Raw genomic sequence first — 17,787 nt, 5'->3', positions numbered from 1 at the left:
ATCATCCTCTCTTATCACTTGATGGTAGGTTCTATTTTTCATCAACTTCAGCTGAAGTTCAAAGCCTGGGATGAACACCCAGATTCATCCTTTGGACAACTCTCTATCCAGAGAGACAAAGACAAATCGAGAATGTTGGCTTAAATTATTAGCCATTAGGGAATATTCTTCTGATTCCACATTTTGTCAATTAGTGTGTAATAATTTACAGAACACAGCATGCTCATCCACATGATTCTTAATTCTAAGCATCCTCATTGAGTGATTAAAACACATCTGGGCATGCCCAGTGGGTAAATTAGGCTCTTGAGGGGACTCTTGGTGTCAAAGTTTGTGGTCTGCTGAGAGGAGAAACGGTATAAGCTTTGTCTAAGAGCAATTCTCTAGTATAAGAGAGGAAGAGTGATTTGGAGAAATTTGTAGCTGAGTATTGGGGGTTGAATTTTACCCCAAAATTCATCTTTGGAAGTCCTAATTCCCAGCCCCTCAGAATGTGACTGCATTTAGAGGGGAGCCTTACGGTAACTAAGGCTGTTGGGAGGAAAAATTTTTATTCTGTCAATTTAGGTCCAGTGTTTGGGGACCTGGGAATAAACTAACAGTATATTAACAGGAGAAAAGACAAGGTTTTTTTCACATCATGAACTCAGAAATGAGTAATCCCGGAATAGACAGAAATAAAGGTGTGTGTATACCAACTTAACAAAAGTTTGGGGGGGTCAGTTGTTAAAAAGCTTCAGTGGGAAAGTATGGGAGGTTCAACTGGGCATTTTGATGCTCATGGCAATGGACAGTTTCCTTCTTGGATGAAAGCTCCTTCAGAGGGCATGGTTTATGGCAACTGAATTTGTACTCCAGATGCTAATAAACTCAGTCTTTTCCCCAGCAGGAAACTCTCTGTGTGAGAGTCCATGGAACCTGTATTTTTAAGAGGTTCTGCTAATGTTTAGATAATGTTTCTTTCCCTAGCTGTGGATTGTCCAAATGTTTTCAGTTTAGAGTAATCTTGCTATGGCCCTATTGGGCTATTAATCCCTTCAAGGTTAAATGAAGTCATTTGGGAGAGCCTTAACTCAATATGAATGGTGTCCCTACAAAAGGAGGAGGCACAGACTCACAGAGAAAGAATACCACGTGAATATAAGGATAGGCTACTACAAGCTGAGAAGAGAGGCTTTAGAAGAAATCAAACCTGCTGACATTTTGACTTTGGATTTGAGGCCTCCAGAATTACGAGAAGATACATTTCTGTTATTTAAGTCCCTCAGGCTGTGGTACTTCATTTGGTTTTTTTTTTTTTCATTATTTTTAAAAAATTTCTGATTCTTATAAATTCTGTAAAAAAGAAAGTCTTCACGGCAAGGATAAAACTTTAAAAAATTCACTCACAAAGTTTCTGTGAAATGTTGGGTATTCAGAAAGGCTTTTTTTTTTTAAAGACCTTTTCTAAGGTCAAGTGGAAATTTGGTGAGAAAGAATTAATTCACTGTAGCACAGGGCTGGCAGTTCTGAAAGGCCCTGCTAAATACCACTCTAGGGGAGGGATTATTAATAGCAGGAGGTACCATTGTTAAGAGTAGGCAGTTAGTTAGATTCTAACCTGGAGTTCAGCAAAGAGGACATGATGACCACCTCTCAGGAAGGTGAGAGGCCTGTCCTGGCAGCACTTGGCCCAAGAAGCAGAATCAAACCAGACAGGTCCAAGATGGTGGATGAAATGACAGGATACCCCCAACCAAATTAGGAAAAAAGCTTGAAACTCTGCTTCCCTGTCCCAGGTAATGAATACCCCGCCCCCTAGTTAACAACTGTCAAGAAAAGATAAAAACCTGTCCCTCAGAACATGCAGCATGTTAAAGTAGTAAAATCTGAATAAGGTTGGTGGGTTGTACCTGGATTTTCCTGGTTATGCAAGATGCTACCTCTAGGGGGAGACTGAAGGGAATCCAGATTTGTCTGTATTTTTTTCTTACAACTGTATATGAATTTACGGTTCATTAAAATGCTTAACACGAAAAATGTATGCTTATGAACTTTTTTCTTAGTATGAACCAGTAAGTAGGATATATTTTCTCTAATTCTATATAATTTTGTGTCATTTTGGTAGTCTGGACTATTTCCATCACTAGTGATAACTGATTCATATAAAAGAGTTAGCAAGCAATTAGAATCCATTAACTTAAAAATTAATATTATGAACATGACTCAGCTTAAAATGGAAACATTGACACTTTGTGTCTAGAAAATTTATCTTTTTACTTCATCCAGGAATTGATTCTAAAATGCATGAATGAGTTCATAACCAGATAAAAGTTAAAATTTCCAGAATCTTGGCACACTCAATCATTATTTCACAGAAATATTCTTAAATTATAGAAACCTTAGAAATTGAAAACCGGCTTTGTTTGTGAGTTTCCTATGAAGCCAATAAGCAATGACAACTGTAATTATAACTGAGTGATATTCTTTTTAATAAAAAAGTAGATATGCCTGTCATAGGTAAATATGATTTTAAATAACTCTTTTGTTTTAGAATAGTTTTAGATTTACAGAAAACTTGTAAATATCATATAGAACGTTCCCATATACCCAACACCCAATTTCTTCTATTATTAACACCTTACATTATTATGGCCTATGTATCACAATTAATGAACCAACATGGATACATTATTATTAACTAACATCTATACTTTATTCAGATTTCCTTGGTTTTTACCTAGAGCCCACTTTCTATTCCAGCATCTCATCTAGGATACCAAATTGCATTTAATTGTCATGTCTGGTTAGGTGCCTCGTGGCTGTGATAGCTTTTCAGGTTTTCTTGGTTTTACTGACCTTGTCTTGACCAGTTGTGAGGATACTAACAGGTATTTTGCAGAATTTTCTATAGCTATTTGTCTGATTTTTTTCCCAATTAGACTGGGGTTATGGATTTGAATGAGGAAGACCAGAAGTAAAATGAGATTCTCATCACAGCATATCGAGGGCATTAATATGATTCTGCTATCTGAAATTTAAATGTGAGGGAATCCAACTGCTCTGGAGAAGCAGCTCAGAGGAATGGGCTCTGATCTCAGTTCTAAGAGAAGTAGCTGGGTAACTGACCCACGCATTTTCCTTCTCTATGCTCTTATTTAGTCAACTGAAGACTAAATTTTTTTTCATTCCTAAAATTATGTTACATCAGCCGAGACCATCGATGCTGTTCTGTTGGAATAGATTTCATGTATTTCCTTGGAATCTGGGCCATCTTCTTTGAACAGTCTTTTGTGTGATTCATGAAATGCTGGTAAGAAGGATGGTCACAGGCCTACATCCTAAGTCGTTGCACTGTACTACAGTGCAGAGCACCTACTGTTTACCTAGTGGAAACTTTTATCATTACCCAAATAGGAACTTAGTTGAAAAAATGAAATGGATCCTTCTTACTTCCTCTGCTTTGCCATCCCTCCTGCTTCCCTACAACTATCACATATCCATACCTGAGTTAAAGCCAACCTTTGGTTACTGTGAATTTAAGAAAAATATCTATTTAAATTTAAATGGCTATCATACTTAATTGACACATATGTATTTGTTTCATTTACACACAGAAGTTAAAATCAGGTTTTCTGAGAAGCACCATAGCTGAAAACTTTAAGCATTTCTATTTCTATATTCCTTTCTTTTTCTTTCCCTTTCTTTCTTTCTTTCTTTCTTTCTTTCTTTCTTTCTTTCTTTCTCTTTAAACTACTCCTCTCATCTGGTATAGTTTCAAGAAAAGAAAACACTAAAAAGGTAGTAGGACAAAGCAAATCAAAAGAAAAGGACTAGGGAGGTCAATAAATCGGGTCATCTGTCTTTGATAAACTGAGAATGTCACTGTGTTAAGCTGTGTCATACCCATATCCCTCAACCTCGTAGAACTTAAGAGGCTTTGTCCTTCACACACAGTCATTGATAGCAAGTCATCAGCAGAAATCTAAGCAAGGCATAGCCCAGATTCCTGCATTGTTCAGAAAGTTTGACAAATACAGATGGTGTCTTCTAAGAGGTAGATAAATACCTCAGTTTTCCTCTAGTGGAAAATAGCTATACTAAAGCAGACAGAAAAGTCTCCCTGACATTTGGAAAATATCAGTGTCCACAGATGGGAGGAACAGGCAATTGGCAGTAGAGTTAAACTTCTATATTTTAAGTAGGCAAACGACCAATTCCAGGTTGTGTACTATGCATGTATGCATTATTTGCTAACCGTTCTTCTGAAATAGCATATTTTGTCTGTTTCTATTAAAATTTTTATTTCTCTTAGCTTTTCGTAGAGCATAGTCTTTTTTACCCTTTCTTTCTTTCTTTTAAAATCTTAATTTTAAAAGACCTTAATTATCCAGAACTAACCTTTGACCCTTAGTAGTGACTTTAGTGTTTAACAGAAAGGAAGCAAAGTCATGGCAAGAAAATTTCTGCTTTGACAGTGTAGGCCTTTTTCCCACTATTTTTAAAAAACAAACTCACTTTTGTTTTTATTTTGTATTTTTTAAGGTCTATTTGACAAAATTGTATATATTTAAAGTGGACAACATGATTTAATACACTTAAACATTGTGAAATATTTATCACAACCAAGTTCATTAACTTGGTTAATTAACATCCATCACCTCAACATAGTTAACTTCTTTGTGTGTGGTAAGAATAGTTAAGGGATTTGTCTTTCTAGCAAATTCAAGTATACAATACAGGATTATTAACTATAGTTACCATGCTGTACATTAGATCTATAGAACTTACTTGTATTATGACTGTAAGTTTGTATCATTTGACCAATATCTCACCATTTCTGCTACCGCACCTCCCACCCCGGACTCTGGCAACCACCATTCTACTCTGTTTCTGAGTTCAACTTTTTTGTTTGTTTGTTTGTTTCGATTGTTTTTATGTCAGACCTGTCCTTCTCATCTCACCAAGTAAATGCTGTCACTGTTCAAATTGTGAAAACCATCATTGTAGACATCATCATTGTAGACATCATATTTACTAATGTCTTTGCTGGTTTATCCTCAACTTAAATGCACAATGTTGGTGAGTTAAAAGGCTCAGTCCTAGACCTTGAATCATTTTTTGGCCTAAATTTTCTCACTAGACTTTAAATACAGTCTGTAGATACTTTATTTTTCTTTTCTTTCCTTCAAAGCTGACATCCAAAGTATAAACAAGTTCCTGTGGCTCTACTTTCAAAATATGTTCCAAATCCATTTCTTCATTTAGTTACTCCGTGGTCACCCTAATGCAAGCCACCATCATCTCTCTTTTTAAATTTTTAACTGAAGTATAGTTGACATATAATATTATGGTAGTTTCAAGTATACTACCGAGAAATCCCACCATTATCTCTTTGTGTGACTACTGCAGATGACCTCTTACATGATCTCTCAGCTTCTATTCTTTCTCTAATAATGTTTATTCTTTTTTGTTTTTTTAAGATTTTATTTATTTGTTTAATTTTGCAAGAAGCCCAATGTGGGGCTTAAGCCTGAGCTGAAAACAAGAGTTGAACGCTTAACTGACTGAGCCACCTAGGTGCCTCATTTATTTTCTTTATAGCAAGAAATATTTTAAAACCCAAAACAAGACCAATGAATCATAAGTTAGTTTATAACTCCATTGCTTAATTGCCCCAATAGCTTCTTGTTACATTTTTCAATAAAATCCAAATTTCCTATACTGATCTACAAAGCTCTATATGATCTGGTCTCTGCCTACTTGCTGATCTTGTTTCTTTTTTCTTATTCTTTTTCTTTTTTTTTTAAATCTTGTTTCTTATCACTTTTTTCTTTGCCCCCTAACTTCAGTCATAGTGGCTTTCTTTCTTTCCCTTAAACATGGCAACCTGTTCCTGTCTATATTCACTAGTTTCTCTCCCAGATATTCTCTGACTCTAGACACAGATGACTGTCCTCTTCTAACCAATGTAAAAGCATTCACCCTCCTTCACCTCCACTCACTATATAATATAACTTATATACTTATATGTTAAGGTTATCTTTTCCTTAGGAAACTATATGAATTGTCCTGTTTATTTTCTGTCAACGTACTTTAGGAAGTAATTGTGTGTTTTAAGTTCAGGCACCTTGACGATTTCATTCATTCATTCATCCACCCACAGAATCCATAACAGGGCCTGCATTCGGTAAGCACTCAAGAGTTAGTTTCAATTGAATTAGTGAAATGTATGTTTGTAAGTCCTATAGGTCCTAGATCCTCACCTTCTTCAGCATTTATAATGGACTGACAAGCCATTTTATTGCTATTTACATTTCTAATTATGTAACTTTGATGTGCATGCAACTTTGCTGTCACTAATCATTATTTCATATCAGGAGTCTCCTGGGGGTTTTGTTTGTTTGTTTGTTTGTTTTTCAGTCAGTTCAGCATTCCAAAGAGAGGTGTTTGGATGTTTCACCTTCACCCTCATAAGGCTCCAGGATCTAAGTACCATGGGGCTTTGTGACAATTGCATCTGTAGGGTGTCCGCAGGTGAAGTGCTGTTACCAATGAAGCCATGTTTTCTTGAGTCAGAGAAGGGAAGATTGAGTGAAGGCAATGGAAATCTCCTCCCTCTCTTCCGAAGTCTGGGGGTAAGTTCTGTCAAGATTTAGCTTCTTCTATGCCTTTGGAAACTCACATAGACACTTTTGTTCTGTTTCCTCACGAGGTTGAGACATCTGCCTCTTGCGATATAAATTTAGGACAGCTTACCCAGCATGAGCTTCTAGGTATCCAGAGACCATCCACTTTATGTGAAATTTCTGACCCCAGGAGTGATGATCTCTTGAGTTCTCAAAATCACACTCACTTTCTTATATCCAGGAAGAAATTTTCATTTTTTTATTTTTTCTTATTATCTTATTTTTTTATTTCAAGTTTTTATTTAAATTCTAGTTAGTTAACATATAGTGCAATATTTATTTCAGTAGTAGAATTTTTTGATTCATCACTTACAGACAACACAGAAAATTTGTTTATTATCTTGATGTTCACATGCCCTGGAATCCCATATGTGCATTCACTGATTACTAAAGTCTATACTTTCTCTCTGAAGCAATGGGTGGAAACCTAAGTGTTCAGCTGAAACTTTTGTGCACATATGTCCTGCTCATCCCTAAATCTCCAATTCTCTTCAATTCACAAAATATAACTCAATAACACAGAAGTTATCTAAATTGAAAATCCACATCCAAATATCTGCATCTTCCTCTGCCAAAATATAGCAATATCAAGAAAATTGAGGAAAATTATGAATATTTGCTCAAAACTAGACCTTTTACTCTTTGGTATCTCCATTAAGTCTCTAAAAATTTGCATTAGGAAAGATTATTAACTATCTTTTTTGTTTTAAAAATAAAATTATAACAATTATGGAACATTTGTGTTTCAAGTGCTGCACACAAGTAGAGAAAAGAATTTTCTGTGTACAATTTCTTTCTCCTATTTTTCCTTTTCTTTGTCCAACACACACACAAAAAAATATTCTTTTAAAGACCAGGAAACAATTTTGAGTTAAAAAGAATAGGGAAGAAATTGGTGTTTTAACTACAATTTCTTTAGAGAGTAGCTACTTAGTAGATGTAATAGTACTACTTAGGGAGATGTATATAGGAGGGTGAGAAAAATCTAGGTATAGATTTAAGAAGCACTAACTCTTTCATGTTAATAAGCCTTTTTATATTGACACTTCTGGCATAAAATGTATGAGTTTTCCACCTCAAGAATTCTCTAATTCTCTGCAGGCATCAACTGCATACCTTATAATTTAATTCAGCTCTTATGCTACCCAGAGTTAAAGCAGATACCAGAGGTTAAGAACTCAGTCCCACAAAGACTGCTCCCACTCTAGATGCCAGCCCCAAGTGCCAAGTTGTCACTCATACTTCTGACAAATCAACTATAAATAAGAGGTCCTAATAACAACCTCATTGGGTTTGATAATGTGTTGTAACTGTACACCAAACTCTGGAAAACACTTTACTTATAAGTTTATTATTAAGGATCTTATAATAATACAGATAAACAGTCAAATGAAAAGGTAAATAGAATGGGGTCCAGAAGGAGCTTCTGTCTTTGTGGAGTTGAGTAAGCCACCCTCCTGACACAGGGTGGGTTTACCATTCTGGAAGCCCCCTAAATCTCACAGTTTAGGGGACTCTGTAGAGGTTTCTTCATGTAGGCATGATTGATTAAATTATTGGTCATTGGTGATTAACTAAAAGATTCAAGCATCTAATCATGCCTTGGTCTTTCTGACAACCAACTATCTTTCTGAAGCTATCTAGGGGCCCCTGCCACCAGTCATCTCACTAGCATATAAAAAGACACTCATCATTTCTGATATTCCAAAGGTCTTAGAAGTTCTTGTGTTCGAACTAGAGACTAAAACCACATATTAAAACAAAACAAAACAAAATGCTTCTTCCATCCTGAACAAGGGTTTTAGGAGTGCTATGCCAGGAACCAGGGATAAAGACCAATTATAAACTTTATAAACTTTTTATAATATCACAATATCAAGATGTTTTGACAGAGAAATATATCTATTAAAAGGAAATCATGTGTGAAATATTCCACTTGTCACAAAGTATCTGATGGAAAAATGAATAAACTTGAAGAAGGCAGCTCTATCAGCCACAGGTGAGGTCCTCCTTCTTTAACCACAGTTATCCTCTTCTCTTTGCCTTCCAGAACTCCTCAGTAGGTAAGTGGCTTTTGTTGTGCATATGTCCTCAGAATCCAAGCTAGGTCTGGTACATTGTGCAGGAGGGTGAAGAATCCCTCAGATGAGTGAGGCCTACACTTGGCACATAAGCTTTAGAGCTCAGCACAGAAGATAGATTCAGGTCAGTATAAGACTATAATTTGGAAATGTGAATAGTTGCCCAAGATTTATCAACTTATTTTCCCTTATCTGACTTTTCACTGCATGTCCCTTCTTTCCTCCTTTCTCTGCTGTTTCTACTTTGTCTTTCCTCCCTCTTTTTTTCCTTCAGCCAGATAATTATTTAATATGTTCACTCATGTCAACCACACCATATAAAGAAGCAAGCATATCAGCCATCAGTTACCTGTAAAACATTCTTCATTACTGAGTTTAGGGGACAAATGAATTTGTTATTGCTATACAATGAATTACCACAAATGTGGTGACTTAAAGTAACACACACTAGTCCTCTTATAGTTTCTGTGGATCAGGAGCCTGGAAACAATTTAACTGAGCCCTCTACTTAGAGTCCCATCATCAAGCTCTGCGCCAGGAGGCATTCTTATCTGGAGACTCTATGGGGAAGAATTCCTTTTCAAGTTCACTCAGGTTGTTGGCAGAATTTTCCCCCCATTTTAATAAAGGACTGAAGGCCTCAACTACTCATATGAAATGGAAATGCAGTGTAATGAGGCTGCCTTCAGCTCTAGAGGCTAGGTGTGGTTTTTAGAGGCTGCCTATAGATCTTTGCCACGTTGTGTTTCCAACATAGCCACTTATTTAACCAAACCAATGAGAAGAAACCTTCGCATGAGTCTGCTAGCAAGTAAAAAGCCTTATGTACTGTAATATTAATCACAGGAGTGATAGTTCATCACTATCACAATATTCTCTTGGTTAGAAGCAAGTCTCAGGTTCTACTCACCCCCGAAGGGGAGGGGATTATAGAATAACAAATATTAGGAGGTGGGGATCATGGAAGGTCAACTTATACTCTGTCTACCACAGAAGAGATTGGAAACAGTAAAACAAATTACATAGAAGTTTTATGTACTTTTCAGGTACTACATTCAAGTCTTCAATTCATTTGGAGTTAATTTGTGTGTATGGTGTAAGATAGTAAGATCTGAAACCACAAAACTCCTAGAAGAAAACATAGGTGGTAAGCTCTATGAAATAGGTGTTGGTGAGGATTTTTTGAATCTGACGCCAAAAGCAAAAAAAAAAAAAAAAAAAAATAGATAAGTGGAACTACATCATACTAGAAAGGAAACCAGGGATCCCTGGGTGGCGCAGCGGTTTGGCGCCTGCCTTTGGCCCAGGGCGCGATCCTGGAGAACCGGGATCGAATCCCACGTCGGGCTCCCGGTGCATGGAGCCTGCTTCTCCCTCTGCCTGTGTCTCTGCCCCTCTCTCTCTCTCTCTGTGACTATCATAAATAAATAAAAAATTAAAAAAAAATAAAATAAAAAGGAAACCAGCAACAAAATATAAAAAGGTGACCTACTGAATGGAAGAAAATATTTGTAAATCCTTTATCTAATTTGGGGTAAATATCCAAAATGCATAAAGAATTCATACAATCCAACAACAAAAAAGCCCAACAACCTGATTTAAAAAATGGTCAGGAGCTCTCAATAGATATATATAATTTTTTTTTCAAAAAAAGACATACAGATGGTCAAAAAGTAAGTGAAAAATACTCAGTATCATCGATTATTAGGGAAATGCAAATCAAAACCACAGTGATGTACCACTTCATGCCTATTAGGAGAACTATTATCAAAAAGATAAGAAATAACAAGTGTTGGCAAGAAATTCAGTAAACAGAAACCTCATGCATTATTGGTGGGAATATGAACACAATCCTTTCATCAAACCTATTTGAGTCAAGAGCCTAACAGGTCAAGTGCCCATATTTGAAATATTTTGACTATGAGGAAGTTATACCATGTCTACTGAAAATTTAAATGCCAGTGGATCTTAAAAGAATTCTTCTTAGCTGTGCTCATAATTCTATTCATTTTTCATAATAAATAAAAAATTCCCAGAGGTGATAAAGCCAAACAGAAAATATGCACTGAAATTCAAATAATTTACCTCCTCTACAGAAATATATGTCATTTTTCATGTACAGGTATTAGATTTTAATTTTTTTTCCTACCCACTGGGATTTGTACTAGCACAAAAGCGTGAATCTACACATTAGTGTTTTTGAGACCATGGATAATGTATTTCAAAATTAATAGCTGGCAAATGATATACACCAACACACTCTGATCAACGTCCCCTACGGTGCTCAAGTCCCAGATGAATAGGTTCAGAAAATAAAACTCTAATGTAGAAGATGATGCAAATACTTCATTCAGGTTAAGTTCTTTTCCATTAATTATTCTCTCTTTGCATATCTGAGTGGGGATGTGGAATTATATCACCTAAATACTGCTTTGATTTATTTCCTCCTCCCCATCTTAGTTATCACATCTGGGCCATTATCACTGTCCACCACTTTTTATCCAGTCCTTTCACATTGTAGTCCATGCTTTGAAAAATCATGACTGTAATTTTCTCATTAAAGACCTTCAGTGGCTTCTCATTACCTACAAGGGAAAGCCCAAAGAACTTAGCATGATGTATAGACTCTTCCTTATCTGATCCCAACTTGCCTTTTACTATTGCCTTGTTGCTTTCTGTCTAGCCACACAGAACTCATCTCTAAACACATTGTATTTTTGTATTATTCTTTCTCTTAAAAAAAAAAAAAAACCTTTTACATAAGTTGTTTATGAAGCCAGTTCCCTTCTTGTTTTTTTTGATGTTGATTACTTATGCATCTGGCAAGACCAGATGAAATGTCCAACTGCCTTGCTGGCAAGAGGTATCTTATCTACCTTTCCCAGGTATTAAAAGGAGCATTCTTATGGCTTTTTTTTAAAATAAATCTTAATAAGACATACATAATTGAACTATAGTGTAATTACTTGTCAGTCCCCTAACTAGACTGTGAACTGTTTAAAGCCAGGGACTTTATCTTATTTTTCTTTTATTTCAAGCACTTTCTGTGGTGTCTGCTCCATGGTGTCAAGGCTCCATAGTTGTATATTAAATAAATATTTTATTTCATCCATATCTCATAAGAGATGTTTTAATAAAAACACTTTTAAATTCTTCAAATATAAATCCATCACATATTTATGGTTCCATATTATACTTAAATTCACTTAGTGTATCCTTACCATGCTTAAGACACTGCTTAAACATTGGGAATAATCTCATAGTCTGAATGTAAAGAGATAAAAGATAAATATAAGCCCAAAACACTACAACATATTCAGTTTCTAGAGATATTTATTAAATATTTGCATATATTTGCATAGGAGCATAGAAGAATAAATTATTACTTATGATTAGAGAATTCAGAGAATACATCACTGGTGTGTTGGCTTTGGGGCTGTTTTAAAATATACATTGATAACTTTGAAATATGGAGGTGGAGGATCCTAGAGAATGCCACGCAAAAACATATGAAGACATGAAAGAAGTAGGAGTTTTGAGTAAAAAGGATGGAGGTGGGAAAGTTAACTAAAATAATTCTGTAAAGATAAGTGTGACTTTGGTTATATAAGATGAAAACATGGAAGGGAGGGGGAATTGTATTATGTTGCCAACAGGAAAATTTCATAGTCTACCCCATTTGACTTTCATTTAGTATCCATTCCCATTTTTATGCCCATATTATACTTCTAAACAACAAAAAGAATAATATAATGCTTCCATTTAAAATGATACAGTTTTTCCTATATAAACCGTGATGAACTTCACTTCTTCCCTCAAATTGAAAACATGAAGTCCCAAAAGACACAGTACTCATATCTGCATTATGTATTTACTCTTTTAGCTGGTTATAATCTTGAATATTTTATAACCTAGAGACAGAATTATTAAATTAACTACCATCAACACTCCTTATGTAAGATACTCAATTAAGAGGGAAAATGCAAACTTACGGACTATATATGACAAAGAAAGGGGAAAAAATGTGTGTAGCTATAATAGTCCTCATATCTATAATTGGCTAAGAGGCCATAGATGATATTAATTCCGTCCGTTGGAACTAAGAGCACTTGGAAGAGCCCAGAGTTCCATTAATGGGAATCACATATTCTGTGACTATGTCATTAGGTGGAGGGCAGGGTTTGTCAGTATGAAAACTGTTGACATTTTGGACTGGATTCTTCTCAGTTATAAGAGCTGCACTGTGCATTGTAGAATATTTAGCAGCACCTATGGCCTCTACCTCTATATGCCAGTAGCACCCTTGGAGTCATGAAAATAAATATGTCTGTAGACATTACCCAACATCTTTGGGGGCAGTGGGGAAGAAGCAAAATCACTCTCAATTAAAAATACTGTGTAGGATAATAAAAACCACTCTCTTTCCACTCCTTGTTTCATAAACTTGTATGCACTACCATTGTCTCAAAATATACATCAAAATTTTATAAGGCATCCTTGCATCACCTGTCATCCAGGTAGGAACACAACTGAGCCATTACCATGCTATTCCACCATTTCATCAAGCTAACGGATGGGGCATGTGATGACACTTGTGAATCTCATGAGTGTTAGCCTTTTCCCTACCTCTTTTACTGTAAAAAATATGAAAGTTGTGTCGGATACCACAATGGCAAATAAGATATTCAGTAACTCCACAGACGGTGATACCGATAGAAGCAATGGAATAGGGGATCCAAATTTGTATCCAGAATAAGTGTCTGTTTGAGAACAAACTGTCACTGGTGTCTCTTTGTCATCAATCTGCCGCAAAATGGTTGGTTGATTATCTGAGGAATGGAAATAAGGAGAAGGTTCAACAACGGTCTCTACTCTTGACAGGTTGGACACTCAGCTGGTGGCTTAAGAGCTAGATGAACCATCAAGTCTCCCTCACAACCTCAGACTTGGCTCATAAGGTGGATCAAAATGCTCTCTGTGCCTGGGAACATTCTAGTTATTACACTAGGATAGCAGACACAACAGGAACTTGAAAGAAGGTTGACTTGACCATCCTAGTTCTGTGACTCTTTCCAAGGCCCAACCAATCACCAGTTTACTTGTTTTCCGATCCTTTGCCTTTGTTTTCATTATTCTTATAAAAAGAATCAAGGATTTGAAATTTGTTTAGACCTACAACAGTCTGATTTCCAGAAATCCAAGATCACAGTTCAAAAGAATTTCATTATTGCTGCAAGATAAATAGTTCAAGTTATAGTAGCCTACAACTCTAAACAACTAAAATGCTTTTTTTTTGTCCAGTAAATAGAGAAACAAAATAGATTATCCTTATACAATGGATCCTATGTATCAAAAGGATCATACTGTTGGTACACATAATACAATGGATAGTATCTTAAAAATATGATACTGAAAGGAAAGAAACCAGAAACAAAACTATACATACTGTATGATGTCATCTATATGAAATTGTAAAATCGACAAAACTCATTTATAGATGGGCAGAAATCAGATCAGTGGTTGCTACACTTGGGGATGGGACAGATAAATGCAAAGAAACTTGAGGGATTTTTTTGGGGATGACAGGAATTCATAACTTGATTTGGGTAGTGGCTATATAGCCAAATGTATTTTTCAAAACTCTTTGGTCTCTAAACTAATAATGATGTGTTTTTAATATAAATTTGCCTCAATTGAGTTGGTTTATAGAGAAAAAGAAAACACAGAAGGAAGAGCAAGCTTCAGAGATGAAGGCAAGGAGCTCATGGTTTTCAAACATCACAATAGGCAGTTGAAAAAATTACTTTAGGTGCCTAGAAACATATTGAGCAGAAAGCTGACTGAAGGATTTTATGCTTTTGAAGTAGTGATTCTCAACCACAGCTGCATGTTAGAGCCTCAGAGAGATGCTGGGTATGCCAACACCTGGGTCTTACCTCCAGAAATTCTGATTTAATTGGTTTGGAGAGAAGCATAGAATGTAGTTTTTTGGTTTTGTTTTTTGTTTTTTTTGTTTGTTTTGTTTTTCTTTTTAAAGCAGCCAAGTGTGCAGTCAGGCCTAGATAGCATTAATATAAAGGGCTATTGAAGTTATGGACATAGACAAGACTCTTTCAGAAAACTCATAAAATAAGAAAAGTAATAAATATAGACTAGAGGATATCAATATTTAAAAGGTTAAAAATCTAAAAAGTAAAGAGTGTTTGGAAAAAGTCTTGTGATGGTACGTTTACCAGCAAAGACAATAAAAGGCTAATAAAATAATTCTATGAACAATTTTACGCAAATTGACAACTTTGAAAAAAATGGACCAATTTTTGAAAAATACAATTCACCAAACCAACACAGGAAGAAACAGATTTGTATCTATTATAGAAATTAAATTTCTTATCAAAAGCCTCAAAAAAGAAAACTCAAGGCCCAGATGGTTTCAGTGGTGAATTATATAAAAGACATCCAAAAAGGAAATAGCACTAATCTTGCACAGATGACTTAGAGGAATAAATGTTCAGCTCCTTTTGTGAGGCCAATATAAGTAAATACCAAAATCTGATAGATCTTATTTAAAAACTGAAAAAAATATTAAAGACCAATATGCCTCATGTAAATAGATGAAAAAGTACTTTTAAAATGGCAGATCCAACCCAACAGGACTTAATTTGTAGTGAATTGCCCCCTTGAGCACAGGGACTGACTACCACACCAGAACTACATGGGATGGCGGAGAGCAGCTCCACGGAGTAAAGATGGACATTTGCATAAGAGAATAAACAAAAGTAACAAGTGCCTACTACAAATGGTATAATTTCTGATTTTCTAATACATTACACATATTTTTGCTAGGGGTAATTAACCCTGATTTTAGAGGTATTATTTTCTCTTGAGTAAATGAATGGACCTCCCTGCATAGCCATGGAGAAATGTCTAAGACAGAGAGAAGATTATGACTCACTAAAAAGACTCCTAAACCTTTAGAGAGCCATATGAATAGGGTCTTTAACTCCTAATCTTCATTCCACAACACTCCTTGAGTTAACATAATTAAACTTTCAAAAGTCAGTTCTAATTTCTAAGTCTTGTTGATCCTCCACCATTAATGTGCACTTAATATACTCCTTACAAATCTGGTCATTATGACTTAATTACTACACAATATCTTTCTTCTAAAGCAAGACACATTTAGATGATTTCTATCATCTCTGTAAGATGTAATCATCATAAAAACTTTCTTACCAATGGAAGCTATTACTTGTCTCTACTTTAAAAACATACCATAATCCTGACATCTAAATATAGCGATATATAGCCAATTAAGCCTACTTCTAAGTAGAACGTGTGAAGCTTCGAGAAATATGCACTTTTATGTCATTTCAACAGCATTTCAGGACTTTTATCTCGTGATCTGGCATCCACTTTCCTATTTATCCTTTGCATTCTTGGCTGGTAGCACAGAAATTTAAATTAAAACCATCATTTACGTGCTGAGTCTCTGTCAGTTTTCATCGTGTAACAAAATTGCCTAGTAGAGACTTCTTTTTGTATCAATCTTCATTCTTGTCCACAAATTGAAAAGGAAACTGAAAAAAAAAAAAAAAAAAAGGAAAAGACAATGAGATGCTGGACAGAGCACTTGGCTGGGCAAGGCTTAGTGCTTTAACATGGCCCAAGGAAAGGAACACAGAACTACTGTAAATTATTCTATCTTAGTTCATAGCTCAGAGGAAGTAGCTCTTTTAGCTTCAGTGTCAGCAATGGAACTAGATAGTATTTTGAAGTGCTACTCACTTGGAAAGAGATGCTTGGGGTGGTGGGGATGGTAGGGGAAGGTGGTGGAGGTGCAGGAGGCAGGGGGAAGGGAAAAGTAAAAGAGACATAAAAAGATAAAATGATAAAGAAATAAAAATGACCAGATGCCCTCTAGAATCTAGTGCTAGAAGACAACAGTCATGGTAGTCTAGGTAATGGGGTAGTAAAGAGTACCCCTGAATCTCTGTGCCTGGATGCCATACGCAAGCTACGTGCTCCATGCCTATCACAGCCCCAGGCTGTTGTAGCAGCTATTGTCTGGAACATTCCTAGTTTTTTACCAGAGTAGCAAATGCACATCCGTTCTTAGTTTTCCCAAGAAATGACATATATCACTTTTGTCAGTGCTGTTGGCTAAAACAAAAAACACGGCCATGCAAATTTTCAAGGAGGTAGAGAAACATTATTCTGACAATATGCCTTGTAGGAGAATCATAAATATTTGGTCAAGTAATTCTCATGTAGGATACTACTATTGCCCCTACTAGGTAGTGAAGTGTATACCACACAGACCACCGTGTTTGATTGATTACTTAGTATCTGATCTCCCTTTATTCCCTATCAACAAATAGCATTTTCCTTCAGAAGGTAATCTGAACACTTAAAACCCCACATTTCTCATTTTCCTTTGTAGATAGAAGTAGCTATTGGCACAGTTCTGGCTAACAATATGTGGAAACCATTGCGTGGGCTTCTAGAAATACTTTGTAAAATGGGCACAGGCTTAGCCAACTCTTGCCTTTCTTCCTTCCTTCTGAAAAACAGTCGTGATGTCAGAGGAATTGGAAAAAGAGGTACCTTGCAACCATGAGAACAAGAGTAAGTCTGGGACACTAGCGGGGATGTGATGCTAGCATACTCGCCCCAATTACCAACTTTCAAATGTCCAGTTGTCTGAGATAAAAAACAAAAAACTGTATTTTGTTCAACCACTGTTAGCATTTTATTCCATATAACTTGCTGAACCTTTTACCTAAAAAAAAAAAAAAAAGATTTTATTTATTTATTTGGGAGACAGAGAAATAGAGAGAGGAAGAGTGCAAGAGGGCGAAGGGCAGAGCGAGAGGGAAAAGCAGTCTGGAGCCAGATCCCAAGACCCTGAGATCATGATCGGAGCCAATATCCGACACTTAACCAACTGAGCTGTCTGGTGCCCCTGCTGAACCGATTTCTAAGTGATCTGAAATTGAAAACCAAGAGTGTGGTGAAACAAGTAACAGATCCTAAAGTAG

The sequence above is a fragment of the Vulpes vulpes genome, chromosome 10 (assembly GCF_048418805.1).
Source record: "Vulpes vulpes isolate BD-2025 chromosome 10, VulVul3, whole genome shotgun sequence".
NCBI lineage: Eukaryota > Metazoa > Chordata > Mammalia > Carnivora > Canidae > Vulpes > Vulpes vulpes.
The sequence above is the reverse complement of the archived record's forward strand: the minus strand, read 5'-3'. Positions refer to the sequence as shown.